This window comes from Chiloscyllium plagiosum, chromosome 25 (assembly GCF_004010195.1).
Source record: "Chiloscyllium plagiosum isolate BGI_BamShark_2017 chromosome 25, ASM401019v2, whole genome shotgun sequence".
Taxonomy (NCBI): Eukaryota; Metazoa; Chordata; class Chondrichthyes; order Orectolobiformes; family Hemiscylliidae; genus Chiloscyllium; species Chiloscyllium plagiosum.
The window spans coordinates 14,843,842-14,860,654 of NC_057734.1; the positions used below are offsets into that span (position 1 = coordinate 14,843,842).

General features: G+C 41.2%; 1 protein-coding gene across 4 annotated transcripts in view; it reads left to right on the forward strand.

Annotated features, from left to right (window-relative positions):
• The window catches only part of LOC122562594 (smoothelin-like), a 356,856-nt gene that overhangs the window by 63,015 nt on the left and 277,028 nt on the right, over positions 1-16,813 (forward strand). Inside the window, exon 1 of one of the 4 annotated variants that reach the window (XM_043715565.1) lies at positions 10,238-10,272. The exons of the other annotated variants lie outside the window; for them this stretch is intronic. The gene's annotated coding sequence lies outside the window, so the exon portion shown is untranslated. Of the gene's footprint in view, positions 1-10,237; positions 10,273-16,813 lie in introns of those variants that run through there. 4 annotated transcript variants of the gene reach the window in all.

Sequence of the window (16,813 nt, forward strand, 5' to 3'; positions counted from 1 at the left end):
TGGTCTTACTCACAGAATCATATCTAATAGACAATGTCCCAGACACCTCCATCACTATCTCTGGGTATGTCCAGTTCCAGTGGGAAGACCGATCCACCATAGGTGGTGGTACATCATATACAGTTGAACGTTAGTTGCCTTCGGAGTCCTCAACATTGATTTTGGACCCCAAGAATTCTTATTGTATCAGATAAAACGTAGGCAAGGAAATGTACTGCTGACTACCACCTGTCTGCACTTGCCTCAGCTAATGAAAATCGGCACTCTTTCGTGTGGATTGTCATTTAGAGAAAGCACTGAGCGTGATAAAGTACAGTATTCTGGATGGGCGATCTTCAGTGCCCATCACCAACAATGGTTTGGTGTCTGCTGACTGAGTTGGTGGCAGTTGGTGAAGCAACCAACAAGAAAGAAAAGTCTACTTGAACTCATCCTTACCAGTCTACTGACTGCAGATGCAGCTGTCTCTGACCTTAATGGAAGGAATTAACATGATATGGTACTCGTTGAGACTGTAATGTTAACTGTGGGAGTGGAATATATGTCTTGTTTTTGAGTTAGTAACCTGTAAGATTTCTGTGCATCTGAACTTGATAATTATTAATAAATACTTCTGTAGCCATGGAGTTTTTTTAAAAAACAATTTTTGTGAGTGAGCTTTAAACCACTAGTGGATAATTTGTTAATTGTAGATTATTTTGCATATTAGCATGTTAAATAGTGGGATCTTAAAGTTTGTTGTGATTTCTGGATTTTTAAAAAAATCTTAAGGGAAATACAAAAAGCTTCAAGAGGGAAACCTCTGGTTTCTGTTTGGTTTTTGATTTTTTGAGCAGTCCTGTGAATTCATTAGAATAGGATAGTTGTATAGACTAGTGTTCTGGATAAGAGAAAGATATATACTGAACCATGGTTACCTTAGAGTAAAGAGTTAGAATTGTCCCCAGATCAGAAAGAATAGGGTAAAACCCTATGCTGAAGAGGTTGCCTGAAGTTGAGTATATTTGAACTCCAGTATAAAATGGCTCTAATGAGAAGCTATCTACAGTTCCAGTCTAACAGTTAAAGTCACAATTACCTTAAACGTAACGGGTGTTAACTACAGTATTCACACCAGAGATTCTGTATGATTCATGTATTGGGTGCTGTATATTGAGTGTGTTTGGATGCCACGTGAAAGTAGTTTTATTTATTCAATTTTTAAAGGGGCAATTTGACGGTATTAGGTAAGAACTTTCCAAAACTGATTGGAGGCAGATGTTCGCAGGTAAAGGGACAGCTGGAAAATGGGAAGCCTTCAGAAATGAGATAGCAAGAATCCAGAGAAATTATATTCCTGTCAGTGAAAGGTAAGGCTAGTAGGTATAGGGAATGCTGGATGACTAAAGAAATTGAGGGTTTGGTTAAGAAAAAGAAGGAAGCATATGTCAGGTACAGACAGGATAGATCAAGTGAATCCTTAGAGTATAAAGAAAGTAGGAGTATACTTAAGAGGGAAATCAGGAGGGCAAAACAGGGACATGAGATAGCTTTGGCAAATAGAATTAAGGAGGATCCAAAGGGTTTTTACAAATATATTAAGGACAAAAGGGTAACTAGGGAGAGAATAGGGCCCTTCAAAGATCAGCAAGGTGGCCTTTGTGTGGAGCTACAGAAAATGGGGGAGATACTAAATGAATATTTTTGCATCAGTATTTGCTATGGAAAAGGATATGGAAGATATAGACTGCAAGGAAATAGATGGTGACATCTTGCAAAATATCCAGATTACAGAGGAGGAAGTGCTGGATGTCTTGAAACGGTTAAAGGTGGACAAATCCCCAGGACCTGATCAGGTGTACCCGAGAACTCTGTGGGAAGCTACAGAACTGATTGCTGGGCCTCTTGCTGAGCTATTTGCATCATCGATAGTCACAGGTGAAGTGCCGGAAGACTGGAGGTTGGCAAATGTGGTGCCACTGTTTAGGAAGGGTGGTAAGGACAAGTCAGGGAACTATAGACCAGTGAGCCTGACCTCGGTGGTGGGCAAGTTGTTGGAGGAAATCCTGAGTGACAGGATGTACATGTATTTGGAAAGGCAAGGACTGATTCGGGACAGTCAACATGGCTTTGTGCGTGGGAAATCATGTCTCACAAACTTGATTGAGTTTTTTGATGAAGTAACAAAGAAGATTTAAGGGCAGAGCAATAGATGTGATCTATATGGACTTCAGTAAGGCGTTCAACAAGGTTCCCCATGGGAGATGATTAGCAAGGTTAGATCTCGTGGAATACAGGGAGAACTAGCCATTTGGATACAGAACTGGCTCAAAGGTAAAAGAGAGGGGGGTGGTGGTGGTGGAGGGTTGTTTTTCAGACTGGAGGCCTGTGACCAGTGGAGTGCCACAAGGATTGGTGCTGGGCCCTCTACTTTTTGTCATTTACATAAATGATTTGGATGCAAGCATAAGGGGTACAGTTAGTAAGTTTGCAGATGACACCAAAATTGGAGGTGTAGTGGACAGTGAAGAGGGTTACCTCTGATTACAACAGGATCTTGACCAGATGGGCCAATGGGCTAAGTGGCAGATGGAGTTTAATTCAGCTAAATGCAAGGTGCTGCATTTTGGAAAGCAAATCTTAGCAGGACTTATACACTTAATGGTAAGGTCCTAGGGAGTGTTGCTGAACAAAGAGACCTTGGAGTGCAGGTTCATAGCTCCTTGAAAGTGGAGTCGTAGGTAGATAGGATAGTGAAGAAGGCATTTGGTATGCTTTCCTTTATTGGTCAGAGTATTGAATACAGGTGTTGGGAAGTCATGATGTGGCTGTACAGGTTAGGCCACTGTTGGAATATTGCATGCAATTCTGGTCTCCTTCCTATTGAAAAGATGTTGTGAATTTTGAAAGGGATCAGAAAAGATTTGCAAGGATGTTGCCAGGGTTGGAGGATCTGAGCTACAGGGAGAGGCTGAACGGGATGGGGCTGTTTTCCCTGGAGCGTCGGAGGCTGAGGGGTGACCTTATAGAGGTTTACAAAATTGAGGGGCATGGATAGGATAAATAGGCAAAGTCTTTTCCCTGGGGCCGGGGAGTCCAGAACTAGAGGGCATAGGTTTAGGGTGAGGGGAAAGATATATAAAAGAGACCTCCGGGGTAACCTTTTCACGCAGAGGTACGTATATGGAATGAGCTGCCAGAGGATGTGGTGGAGGCTGGTACAATTGCAACATTTAAGAGGCATTTGGATGGGTATATGAATAGGAAGAGTTTGGAGGGATATGGTCCAGGTGCTGGCAGGTGGGACTTGATTGGGTTGGGATATCTGGTTGGCATGGACGGGTTGGACCGAAGGGTCTGTTTCCATGCTGTACATCTCTATGACTCTATTTGGGATTAATGGAGTATATTTTTAGTGTGTTTGAAGAATTTGAATTTCTATTCGAAGGAGCTGATTTGGTTAGTTCTATTCTATCTTCATTTCTTTTGTTAATACCTTTACGACATATTATCAAAATAAATCTGCAGAGTTGCATGTTTGTTTCAGTGAGAGACTCTGTTAAAACTAAAACAAATAGATCATAATTTTATCAAGCTAGGTTTCCGTGGGATCCGACTTGTCTGTTAATAACATTCTTTGAGATCACAACAAGATACATGAGGTATTACATTTTGGAAAAACAAAGACAAGACTTCTACAATTAAAAGTAGGGCCTTAGGCAGTGTCGTAGAACAGAGATCTAGAGGTTCAGGTACATAATTCGTTGAGCTTTACATTTCATATACGGTGGTTAAGAAGGCATTTAGCATACTTGCCTTCATTGATTAGACCTTTGAATCTAGGAGTTGGGACGTTATATTTAGGATGTACAGGACGTTGGTGAAGCCTCTTCTGGAGTACTGTGTCCGATTCTGGTTGCCCTGATATTGGAAGGATATTATTAAGCTGGAGAGGGTTCAGAAGAAATTTACTAGGATGTTGCCAGGAATGGAGGATTTGAGTTATAAAGTGAATGGATAGGCTGGGACATTTTTCATTGGAGTGTTGGAGGCTGAGAGGTGAGCATTTGGAAGTTTATACAATACTGAGATACATAGATAAGGTGAATGGCAGATGTCTTTGCCTTCGAGCGTAGGATTTCAAGACTAGGGGCCATATTTTTAAGATGGCAGGAGAGAGATTTGAAAAAGAGAGGCAATTTTTTTGTGGTTCGGGTGTGGAATGAACTTTGAGGAAGTGATGAATGCAGGTACAGTCACAACATTTAAAAATCATTTAGATAAGTACATGAATAAGAAATGTTTGGAGGAATTTGGACCAAGAGCAGGCAGCTGCGACTAGTTTTAGTTTGGGATTGTGGTCAGCATGGATCGGTTGGATTGAAGGTTGGTTTCTGTCCTGTATGACTCTGTGACCAAGTCTTGTATTCATATTGAAGGTACTGTTTGTTGTCTTCTGGCACCACCACGTGCAAAATGAGACTGATTTCAAACCGATCTAGCAACTCAAGGTATGGTGATCCATCATCTAGGGTGAAGCTATGGCACAGGACCAGTTGCATGCCTTACTGTGGAAGCAGCATACGAAAAACGAGCCTAAGATCATAATCTAAGCTCTACAGTCTTGCCCACATCCAATTGTAAATACTGCTAGACAATTAACTAGCAGAAAGAGGAGGCTTCCACAAATATTCTGATCCTCGATGATTGTGTAGTCCAGTAGATATATGCAAAGGTCAAGGCTGATGCATTTACATCCATCTTCAGCCAGAAGTGCTGAGTTGGTCCATCTTAGCATCCTGCTGAAGTCAGCAGCATCATCAAATGCCAGTCTTCTACCAGTTTGATTCAGTCTATGCAATATCAAGAAATTGCTGAAGACGCTGGATACTGCAAAGGCTATGGACCCTGACAACATTCTAGCAATGGTTCCGAAGACATGTGCTCTAGAACTAGCTCTTCTCTGTTCAAGCTCTTCCAGTACAGTTACAACACTGGCATTAACCTATTGATGTATATAGTTGTCCAGGCACACCATATTCATAAAAAGCAGATCAAATTGAACCCTCTTTAGCACTACTGTTTGGCAAAGCGGTGGAAAAGGTTGTCGACAGTGATATCAAGTGGCTCTGATTGAGAAATAACCTGCTCATTGATGTTCAGTTTATTTTCCACTTGGACAACTCTGCTCTTGACCTCATTACAGCTTGGTACATTCACTTGGACAAAAGTCCTGAACTCCAGAGGTTAGGTGAGAATGATTGCCTTTGATATCAAGGCAGTATACCACTGAGTATACCACAGAGATTCTTTAGCAAAGTTGGAGTCTTTGGGAGTTGGGTGGAAATCTCTCCATTGCTTGGAATAATACCAGCACAAAGGGAGATGGTGTGGTTGTTAAGATCAATCATTTTTGGCCTCTGGCATCAATGCAGCTGTCCCTTAGAATAGTGGCCTAGGCCTAACCATCTTCAGCTGCTTCACCAATGATCTTCCCTCTAACATAAGGTCAGAAATAGGAATGTTTGCTAATTGTACAATCTTCAGCTTCTTTCACAACTCTGGTACTGAAGCAGCCTGTGTTCATATTCACTAAGACATAAATAATATCCAGGTTTGGGCAGATAGATGGCAAGAAGCATTTATGGCACACTAATGCCAAGGTAATGACTGTCTTCAACAAGAGAATCTAACCACCATCCCATGCCATTCAGTGGCATTACCATTGCTGAATCTCCCTTGATCAACATTTTGGGGATTACCATTGACCAGAAAGTGAATTGCACCAACCAAATAATAAAGTGGCTACAGGGCAGTCTAGAGGTGAGGAATTCTCTCGATGGTATCTTGTCTCTAGTCTCCCCCATGCTTGTCCATCACATGTCAGGTGTGTGCGGGAATACTCTCCATTTGCCTGCATATGTGCAGCTGAGAGGGTTGACACCATCCACTGCAAAGAACCTATTTGGGTGGCACCCCATCGATCACTTTCAACATAGTCAATTAATGTTGGCGGAGCCAGCAAACAGCCATATTTTGTAAATGAACATTTAAAAAAAGCTTCTAAAATGCAAATTAAAATTTAGGTTTTTGAAGAGTATTATTATATTTTTTTTATGTAAGATGTTATCTTTACATTTTAGTAGGGGAAATGAGACCAAAGTCATTTCTGCAGAGCCAGAAAATGGAACAGCCAGAAAATGGAAAGATGTCTTGAATTTGGTGCTGGAATTGCAGACATTTTGGGAATATGGCAAATAAGTTTGGAGCTTTCAGTCAAAGTGGACTTGGTGCAAATGTTTGTTTGCATGATTTCCCTCGAATATTTAACAATTAAACAATTACCGAATTGAATCAAACTAAACATGAAACTCGCCTTAAACTTTGTTGTTTGATCTGTATTTAATTGTAGGGACATCATGGGAATAAATATTCCAAGACAATAGCAAAGACTGTTGCCCCCTGTGTTTGCAGTTAAGGTGGATACAAAAGTATGTGTATCACATTTTGAAGAAGCTTCTTAAAGTGCCAGATTTTGTTTTCACCAGGAAAAACACCGATGTGAACCAGTAACAGGCAAAGCCTGATAAGGGCAATGCTTATGTGAAGTGCCAGATTAGCTGATTATTTAACCAACTTGATGCTTTTAGGGACCTTGCTAAATTCATATTTCCTGTTCGATTTTTCTATTTACAGACTTGGTTCAAAGTAATCAATTTGAATGTGACGTGGCTTGAGGTCCTTCAAGCGATGTGCCACATTCAATTTCTTACATCCTAATAAAAGTTTGGAATTCCTAGAATCTATTTGCACAAATTCCTTTTCTCTGTGAACTGCACCCAGTTGTAAGCTAATACTCTCTTTACCATTTTTGGTAAAATATTTTTGTTTCATTTTGCTTAAAAAGTAAATTTGGAATCTTTACACCATAATGCAACTGAGGGTTGAATTTAATCTCAAAATTTACCTTTTTTGCTTTTCCATATAAAATAAGTTAATATCTCTGACAGTAAATGTTGTGCTGTCTGGGCAAGTAGAAGTGATTTGTCAAGATAAGTGGTAATGTGGGACTATGAGGGGTTATTGGCATCAACTGTGTTCCAGATTTTATCTCCCATGGGAGGATAAAGCTACATGTTTGTACAGTTGCAAGTTGGATTTATTGTAATACAATATAATTATTCCACACGTTCATTTAATTTTTCATTTGTTGTGTTTATTGAGAACCATTGAAGGCCAGTTAGTTTTATTTAATATCAATGTTGCAGATTAAATATGTGCTAGCGAAAACCTGAAAAAATTGAGCTTTAAAGCTGATTAGGCCATCAAAAAGTTTACTGAATTAGCAATGTACAACTAAAATGAATCATGAATAGAGTTTTATGACCAAGACTGTTGCTTCAAGGTGACTTCTGTTGCAATTGATTTTTGTTAAGTAGTGGTTCAGAATTTATATTTGTCTTTTGGCATTGTTTATCTCTTTTTTTCATTAGAACTAATGGTTGCATGTATGATCTATTGATGAACATGTTTACGATACAAGTTTTTCTCCCCTTTTTTAAAATCACCCATGGATGTTTGGCATCAGTGGCTGGGTCAGCATTTATTGCCTGCCTCTAGTTGCTCTTGAGAAGGTATGAGTTGCCTTTGTGAACTGCTGCAGTCCATAGAAGTCCAAGTAACTGAAGCAACAACTATTACTCGAAGCAAATGAGAAAGCTTTCCATGTACATGGTACTTCTTACTGCCTTAAGACATACTTTAGCATGTACTTCATGTACGTTTGAAGTGTCATTGCTGCTGTGCTGTGGGAAACCTGGGGAACTCTGGAACTTTACTAATGCATTGGCTGTCAAACACCATGTACAGGGTGGACAGAGAGGTAGAGGAGACTAAGAGTTTGAACTTGTTAATGACTTTAGGCTATGAACGTGTCCTGCCAAGGATATGTTCTTGGTTTACTCCTATTTCTTATCTTCATTTGGTTCTTGGTGATATCATACAAATGCATTCTGTGAGGTTCTTCTGTGACCTTAAAGTCTCTGTAATCTGCACCAGCCCCCAATGATATCTGAGTGATGCACTCTTCCAATTCCTATTTCCTGAGCATGCCCAGTTGTAATTCTTGCAAGTCTTCCATGAAATTTTTTCAGGCTACATTTTTGACTTTCAAGGGAGTTGATCTTCAGTAAAACAGGAGCTATTCCATTTGTCAACTTCTCCAGACTGTTGTAGTGCTCAAAGAAGTTGAACTTGTTGTACTTGACTCTGAAAAAGCTATCTGAAAAAGCCTTTCCTCATTCCATCTAAATTACCTTTTACAGATGTTTTAGATCTCATTTGCATTCTCTTTCCTTATATATGCATGTGTCAAACTATTGCATCATCTCTTCAAAACCTAGTTGATATGTACACATATTCCACTGCATTCATTCTTCACCATAAGCAAGCCAAAGGAGGCGATGGCATAGTAATATTTTTGCTAGACTATTAATCCAGAAATTTAGCTAGTATTCTGTGGACCCAAGTTCAAATCCCATCATTGCAAATGGTGAAATTTGAATTCAGTGAAAGATATTTTGAATTAAGAACCGACTGATGATGATGATTTTTGATTGTTGGGAAAAACCCATCCAGCTCACTAATATCCTGCAGGGAAGGAAATCTGCCATCCTTACCTGGTCTGGCCTATATTGGACTCCAGGCCACACCACCATGGTTTACTCTTAACTGCCCTGTGAAATGGCCAAGTGAGCTACTCAGTCGTATCAATCACTACAAAGTATCAACAAAGAAGTGAGACTGGATGGACCACTTAGACACCAGAAAAGACAATGGCAGAAAAGTCCTGTTGACCCTGTGAAGTCCTTCTTACTATAATCTCAGGGCTAGTGCCAAAATTGGGCAAACTCTCTTAGAGTAGTCCAGCAACAGCCTGACAGTCATATTCATGGAATCATTCTTTATAGATAATGTCCCAGACACCACCATCACTATTCATATATATTTTTTGTTCCATTTGCAGGACAGATCCAGCAAAGGATGAGGCACTGTTGTATACAGTTGGAAAGGAGTTGCCCTGGGAGTCTTCAACATTGACTCTGTTTAACCTGAATCATGGCTTCAGGTTAAATATGGGCAAGAAAATCTCTTGCTGGTTATCGCATATTATACTACTCCAAATTGAACAGCACTCTGAGGAAGCACTGAGGGCAGCAAGAGTGCAAAATGTACTCTGGGTGGCTGATTTCTACATCCACCATCAAGAATAGCTCACCAGCAACACTACTGATTTGAGATGGTCAGATCCAAAAGGACATAGTTGCAAGACTAGGTCTGCAGCATATGGTGAGGGAACCAACAAGAGGGAAGAATATACTTGACTTCATCTTTAACAATCTGCCGGCTGCAGATGCATCTGTCCATGATAGTAAGAGTGACCACCACACAGTACTTGCTGAGAATACCTTCCATTTGGTTGTGTGGCATTATCACCATCCTAAATGGGATAGACTTCCAACATATCAGGCGACTCAAAGCTGGACATCCATGAGGCACTGTGGGCCATCGACAGCAGTACAATTGTACTCCAACAATCTGCAAACCAACACAACCCAACATATCCTCTACTCAACCTTTACTCATGACTGAGAGTAGAATGATGGTAAAGTGATGGAAGTTGCCATCAGTAATGCTATCAAGCAACATCTGCTCAGCAATGTGCAATTTGGGTTCCACCAGGACCACTCCGCTCCTCACCTCATTACAGCCTTGGTTTAAACATGGATATCTCAGATACTGAAACAGTCCATGAATAAATGCTGCAAGATCTGGTCAACATCTGACAATTGGCAAGTAACATTTGCTGAAAATGTGTTGCTGGAAAAGCGCAGCAGGTCAGGCAGTATCCAAGGTGCAGGAGAATCGATGTTTCGGGCATGAGCCCTTCAGCCCTGAAGAAGGGCTCATGCCCGAAACGTCGATTCTCCTGCTCCTTGGATGCTGCCTGATCTGCTGCACTTTTCCAGCAACACATTTTCAGCTCTGATCTCCAGCATTTGCAGTCCTCACTTTCTCCTAGAAGTAACATTCGCACCATACAAATGCCAGGCAATGACCATCTCCAATCAGAGACAATCTAACTACTACTCCATGATACTCAATGGTATTACCATCACAGAATCCCCTACTGTCAACATCTTGGGGGGGGGGGTTACCATTGACTAGAAGCCCAACTGGACTCACCACCTAAACAGTGGCTACAAGAGCAAGTCAGAGGCTAGAAATACTGTGGTAAGTAACTCCTCTTCTGACTCTCCAGAGCCTGCCCATTATCTACATGGCACAAATCATGACTTTGAAATACTACCCCACCCCATCCCTTGCCTGGACAGGTGCAGCTCCAACAATACTCAAGAAACTTGACACCATTCAGGACAAAGCAGCCCATTTGATTGTCACCACATCCACAAACATCCTTCCTGTCTACCATTAACATTTAGCAGCAGCCGTGTGTACTATTTGAGATGCATTGCAGAAATTCACTAAAAATCCTTAGACAGCTCCCTCCAAACCCACAGCCACTTCCATCTAGAAGGACAAGGATTACTTGGGAACACCATCTGCAAGCTACCCTCCAAGCCACTCACCATCCTAACTTGGAAATATCTCACTATTCCTTCACTGCTGCAGGGTCAAAATATTGGAATTTGCACTCTAAGGGCATTGTGTGCCAACTTATGGCATCGTGAACTGCAGTGGTTCGAAAAGGCAGCACACCATCACTTTTTCATGGGCAACCAGGGATACACAATAAATGCTGGCCAGCCAGTGACGCTCATATACTGTAAATGAAAACAAAATCTTCTTTTCCCTTACTGCTTTCTCCTTATTTTAACTTTTCTCATTCATTCCTTTCCATCAGTTAAATTCATGTAGAGGTATCCAGCTCATAGGTCTTAATGCTAAACATGTGATATAAGCGAATGCACTGGCCACTGAAATTCTAATAGAACATTGAACAGTATGGCACAGGAACAGGCTTTTCGGCCCACCCGTTTTGTGCTGACCATGATAGTATTCTAAATTGACCATTTTTGTTAATGAAACAAACTGCCACCTGCTGGATGCTTTCAGTTACTGCAGGCAGTGTCCTTTTCTATGTTTTGATTTGATAACTTTTTATTTCAAGTGCAGTAAATGGATGACAATGCAATTTGAATTTATTTCAAGCCTTTAATATTAAAAATATGCTGGGATACTTCGTAGAAAAATATGGGGAATAAAGCATTATTAATACTTGCATTTATACACCTGACTCTTAATGGTTGATACAGTTGCCAGTGAATGGTACTTTAGCAGGGAGGATGCAGAGTTTATGGCAAGGGTTAAAGATGAAGGTTGTAATCTGCATGGCTGCAGGAATTTGTGATCTCCCCAAGACTGATATTTGGGTGAACAAATTGACACATGCAGTGGAGGTTTCTCGCAAGGTATGATAGGAAATTATACTGTGACTTAACTATGTATTTATGCCAACTGATCATACCTAATGGAGACAGTGGAGAACAACCTCTGAGGAAGATTGTTGTTATGACAGGACTGCCGAGTGATTAACAAGGGATGATGTATCATAGTCAGACAATGTCATTGTAACTGCTTTTACAGGTCATAGAGATGTACAGCACAGAAACAGACCCTTCAGTCCAACTCGTCCATGCCGACCAGATATCCTAACCTAATCTAGTGCCATTTGCCAGTACTTGGCCCATATCCCTCTTAAACCCTTCCTCTTTGTATACCTATCAAGATGTCTCTTAAATGTTGTAATTGTACCAGCCTCCACCACTTCCTCTGGCAGCTCACTCTATACACACACCACCATGTGCATGAAAGAATTGCCCTTGGGTCCCTTTTTAAATTTTTCCCCTCTCGCCCTAAACCTATGCCTTCTTGTTCTGGACTCTCCTACCCACGGAAAAAGACCATGTCTATTTACCCTATCTATGCCCTTCATGATTTTATAAACATCTATAAGGTCATCCCTCAGCCTCTAACCCTGACAGCATCCTTGTAAATTTTTTCTGAATCCTTTCAAGTTTCACAACATCTTTCTGATAGGAAGGAGACCAGAATTGCACGCAATAATCCAAAAGAGGCCTCACCAACAGCCTGTACAGCCGCAACATGACCTCCCAACCCCTATACTCAATACTCTGTCCAACAAAGGAAAGCATACCAAATGCCGCCTTCACTATCCTATCTACCTGCGACTCCACTTTCAGGGAACTATGAACCTGTACTCCAAGGTTTCTTTGTTCAGCAACACTCCCCAGGACCTTACCTTTGAGGTGTACAAGTCCTGCTCTGATTTGTCTTTCCAAAATGCAGCACCACCCATTTATCTAAATTAAACTCCATCTGCCACTCCTCAGCCCATTGGCCCATCTGACCAAAATCCTGTTGTCTCTGAGGTAACCTTCTTCGCTGTCCACTACACCTCCAATTTAAATGACGGACATCTGCAAACATATTAATATTTCCTATGTTCACATCCAAATCATTTATATAAATTACGAAAAGCAGTGGACTCAGCACCGATCCTTGTGGCGCACCACTGGTCACAGGCCTCCAGACTGGAAAGGAAACCTCCACCACCACCCTCTGCATTCTACCTTCAAGCTAGTTCTGTATCCAAATGGCTAGTTCTCCCTGGATTCCATGAGATCTAACCTTGCTAACCAGTCTACTATGAGGAACATTGTTGAACGCCTTACTGAAGTCCGTATAGATCACGTCCACTGCTCTACCCTCATCAATCCTCTTTGTTACTTCTTCAAAAAACTCAATCAAGTTTGTGAGACATTAATTACTCATACACAAAACCATGTTTACTAACTCTAATCAACATTAGAGTTGCGGTGCGTTTCAGAGAACACCTCTGGGACACCCGGACCAACCAACCCAACCACCCTGTGGCTCAACACTTCAACTCCCCCTCCCACTCCACCAAGGATATGCAGGTCTTTGGACTCCTCCATCGCCAGACCACAACAACACGACGGTTGGAGGAAGCGCGCCTCATCTTCCGCCTAGGAACCCTCCAACCACACGGGATGAACTCTGATTTCACCAGTTTCCTCATTCCCCTTCCCCCACCTTGTCTCCAGTCAAATCCATAGAATTCAGCACCGCCTTCCTAACCTGCAACCTTCTTCCTGACCTCTCCGCCCCCACACCAGTCTGACCTACAGCAACACATTTTCAGCTAACTCTAATCCGTCCTTGCCTTTCCAAATGCATGTAAATTCTGTCTCTCAGGATTCCCTCCAAGTTGCTCACCACCAATGTCAGGCTCACCAGTCTACAGTTCCCTGGGTTTTCTTAAATAGTGACACCATGTTAGCCAACCTCCAGGCTTCCAGCACCTCACCTGTGACTATCGATGATACAAATATCTCCAAGAGGCCCAGCTTTCACTTCCCTAGCTTTCCACAGTGTCCCAGGGTATACCTGATCCAGTTCTAGGGATTTGTCCACCCTTGTGTTTTAAGACATCCAGCACCTTCTCCTTTGTAATATAGACATTTTTCAAGATGTCACCATCTTTTTCACCACATTCTGTATCTTTCACTGTAAATACTGATACAAAATACTTGTTTAGTATCTCCCCCATCCCCAGCCACACACAGCTGATCTTTGAGGGGCCCTATTCTCTCCCTCGTTACCCTTTTGTCCTTAATATATTTATAAAATCTCTTTTGGATTTTCCTTCAACCTGTTTGCCAAAGCTATCTCATGTCCCCTTTTTGCCCTCCTGATTTCCCTCTTAAGTATATTCTTACTGCCTTTCTACTTGGATTGACTTGATCTCTGCTGTCTATACCTGACATATACCTTTTCTTACCCAAACTTCAACTTCTCTAGTCATCCAGCATTCCCTACACCTACCAGCCTTTCCCTTAACCTTCACAGGAATATATTGTCTCTGGACTCTTGTTATCCCATTTCTGAAGGCTTCCCATTTTCCTGACATCCCTTTACCTGCGAACATTTGCCCCCAATCAACTTTTGAAATTTCTTGCCTAATACTATCAAAATTGGCCTTTTTCCAATTTGAACTTCAACTTTTAGATCTGGTCTATCATTTTCCATTGCTATTTCAAAACTAATAGAATTATGGTTGCTGGCCAGTGTTCCTCCACTGACACCTTAGTCACCTGCCCTGTTTTGCCTTATTTCCCAAGAGTAGGTCAAGTTTTGCACCTTCTGTAGTAGGTGCATCCACATACTGAATCAGAAAATTTTCTTGGACACATTTAACAAATTCATCTCCAACTAAACCCTTAACACTATGATGGTCCCAGTCTATGTTTGTAAAGTTAAAATCCCCTACCATAACTACTGTATTATTCTTACAGATAACTGAAATCTCCTTACAAATTTGTTTCTCAATTTCCCTTTGACGATTGGGGAGTCTATAATACAATCCAAATAAGGTGATCATCCCTTTCCTATTTCTGTTCCACCCAAATAAATTCCCTTTATATATTCCCAGGAACATTCTCCCAGAGTACAGCCATAATGCTATCCCTTATCAAAAACACGACTCCCCCTCCCCTCTTGCCTCCCTTTCCATCCTTCCTACAGCATTTGTATCCTGGAACGTTAAGCTGCCAGTCCTGTCCATCCCTGAGCCATGTCTCTGTAATTGCTATGATATCCCAGTCCTTAATGTTTTAAGGGATTAAAATTTGGAAGGTAACAATGCTGTTGGACTATTAGAAATATTGAACAAGTATTCTGTTGTATTTAGGTTGATGTGTGGCCCCTGCAGATAATGTTGTGAAAATAGTATGTCAACTCTTAATTGCTAATCCCTAAACCATCTATTATTTTGGTAATATTTCTCAATCTGATTGTACAGCGATGTGTTAATCATTTGCAATCAATACATTGAGGAGAGGTGATTTGTGGTTTGGTTCCTCTTTTGGATCCTACTTGGTCACTTGCAGCCTGGTATACTTTGGGAAGGTTTCCTTTACCCAAGAGTGACTGTAGTCTGAATCTTTAAGACTGCTTTTACTACTTTTGACTATACATGAGATTATGTTTCAAGGAAAGTTAGTGTGTCTTGATTTCATTTCCATAAGGTATCCTATTTCTCTCTGGTATAGATTATTCCTTCCCTCTTTTCTGACACTAGAGCATAACTGCCGATATACTGTTGTAGTATCATATGCATCACTATCTCATTACTGTCTAATAGGTAGCCAGTGAAAGTAGTTGGAGACAGGGGAGGTATAAAAGTAGGAGTCAACAATAGGCATTCATTTTAATGCAACTGGAAATTGACTCCAGAAAGCACTTGAGTGTTGAACTATTCGTTATGTTGGATGCATATGGAATTATGGAAGACATTTACTCAGGGCCATACACTTCTGCCATGGGTCTTCATCTGACCCAAGTCTGATTCTTGACCTTCAGATCTTTGGGCATCATGGGCAGCATTTCTCACAAAGTAATGGGACTTGGAATACAGGATTTATTTCCTTTTTCCTTCTGTGGCAGTGTCCTGCCTCATCATTTAAGACCTTTTGGAGTCAAAGCATGACGCAGTTTAATGGATAAATTATCCTCATTTTTGACCAATTGGTAGCAATCTCCTCTCCTCCATTAAGGTCAATACAGCTATGTTTCAAAGAAAACTTCATTGTGTTTTGATATCATTCCATTGTCCTCCCCAGAACACTGGTCATTTGAGAATTGAGGAAAAAAATGATTTGCTGGTGGAGATGCTTTTCAGCCAAATGGACACAATGTCCAGTCCATCTATGTTGATGTTGTTGCAGGAGTTTTGGCCGCTAGTTTCAAGAAAGATTCTATCTACGTTTGTTTGTCAGTCTGTATATAGAGTCTGGAGTGTGCAATGGAGGTATTGGTGGTGGAATTTCTCTAGCATTCTTGTTAGTCATGGATTCACAGTCCAGGTCTGATTGCACTATGGGAGTGTGAAGATAACTGGACTGTTTAGTAATATGTTTGTTACTTCGCGGACTTGCTGTTGTAGGTTGTATTCAGACGATGATGCATGATAGCCCCTGTGGAGTATCTCTGACAATGGATATTCACCCCATCAAAGTTAAGCTGCCCTCTGTTGTGATATTAACTCCCTGGATGGATACACATTTGTTTTCATGCCAAAATTAAGCTTGTCAAATATGGGCATACATGACTGAGGTATGTGGATAACTGCAGGGTACTTGCAATTGGTCTGTACCTAATTTGTAAGCCACTCCTGATCCCTTCAGGGCTGCATGCGAGAGCCTCAGCCTGACCTTTAATATTGCTAAAAACAAGACTCCTATTTAGTCAAATATTTCACCTCCTATATATGCTCAAAGATAAATGTCTGAGCACTTCTCATACTTTGCAGCCACACTCTCTCAAAAGGTTGCTATTTATAAGGGATCAAACACTAGATCTATTAGATCCTGGAGGGGACCTTGGAGTGCAGGTTCATAATTCCTTAAAAGTGGAGACATAGGATAGTGAAGAAGGCGTTTGGTGTGCTTTGCTTTACTGGTCAGTGCATTGAGTTGGAAGGTCATGCTGCAATTGTACAGGATATTAGATTAGATTAGATTATTTACAGTGTGGAAACAGGCCCTTCGGCCCAACAAGTCCACACCGACTCGCCGAAGCGCAACCCACCCAGACCCATTCCCCTATATTTACCCCTGCACCTAACACTACGGGCAATTTAGCATAGCCAATTCACCTGACCTGCACATTTTTGGACTGTGGGAGGAAACCGGAGCACCCGGAGGAAACC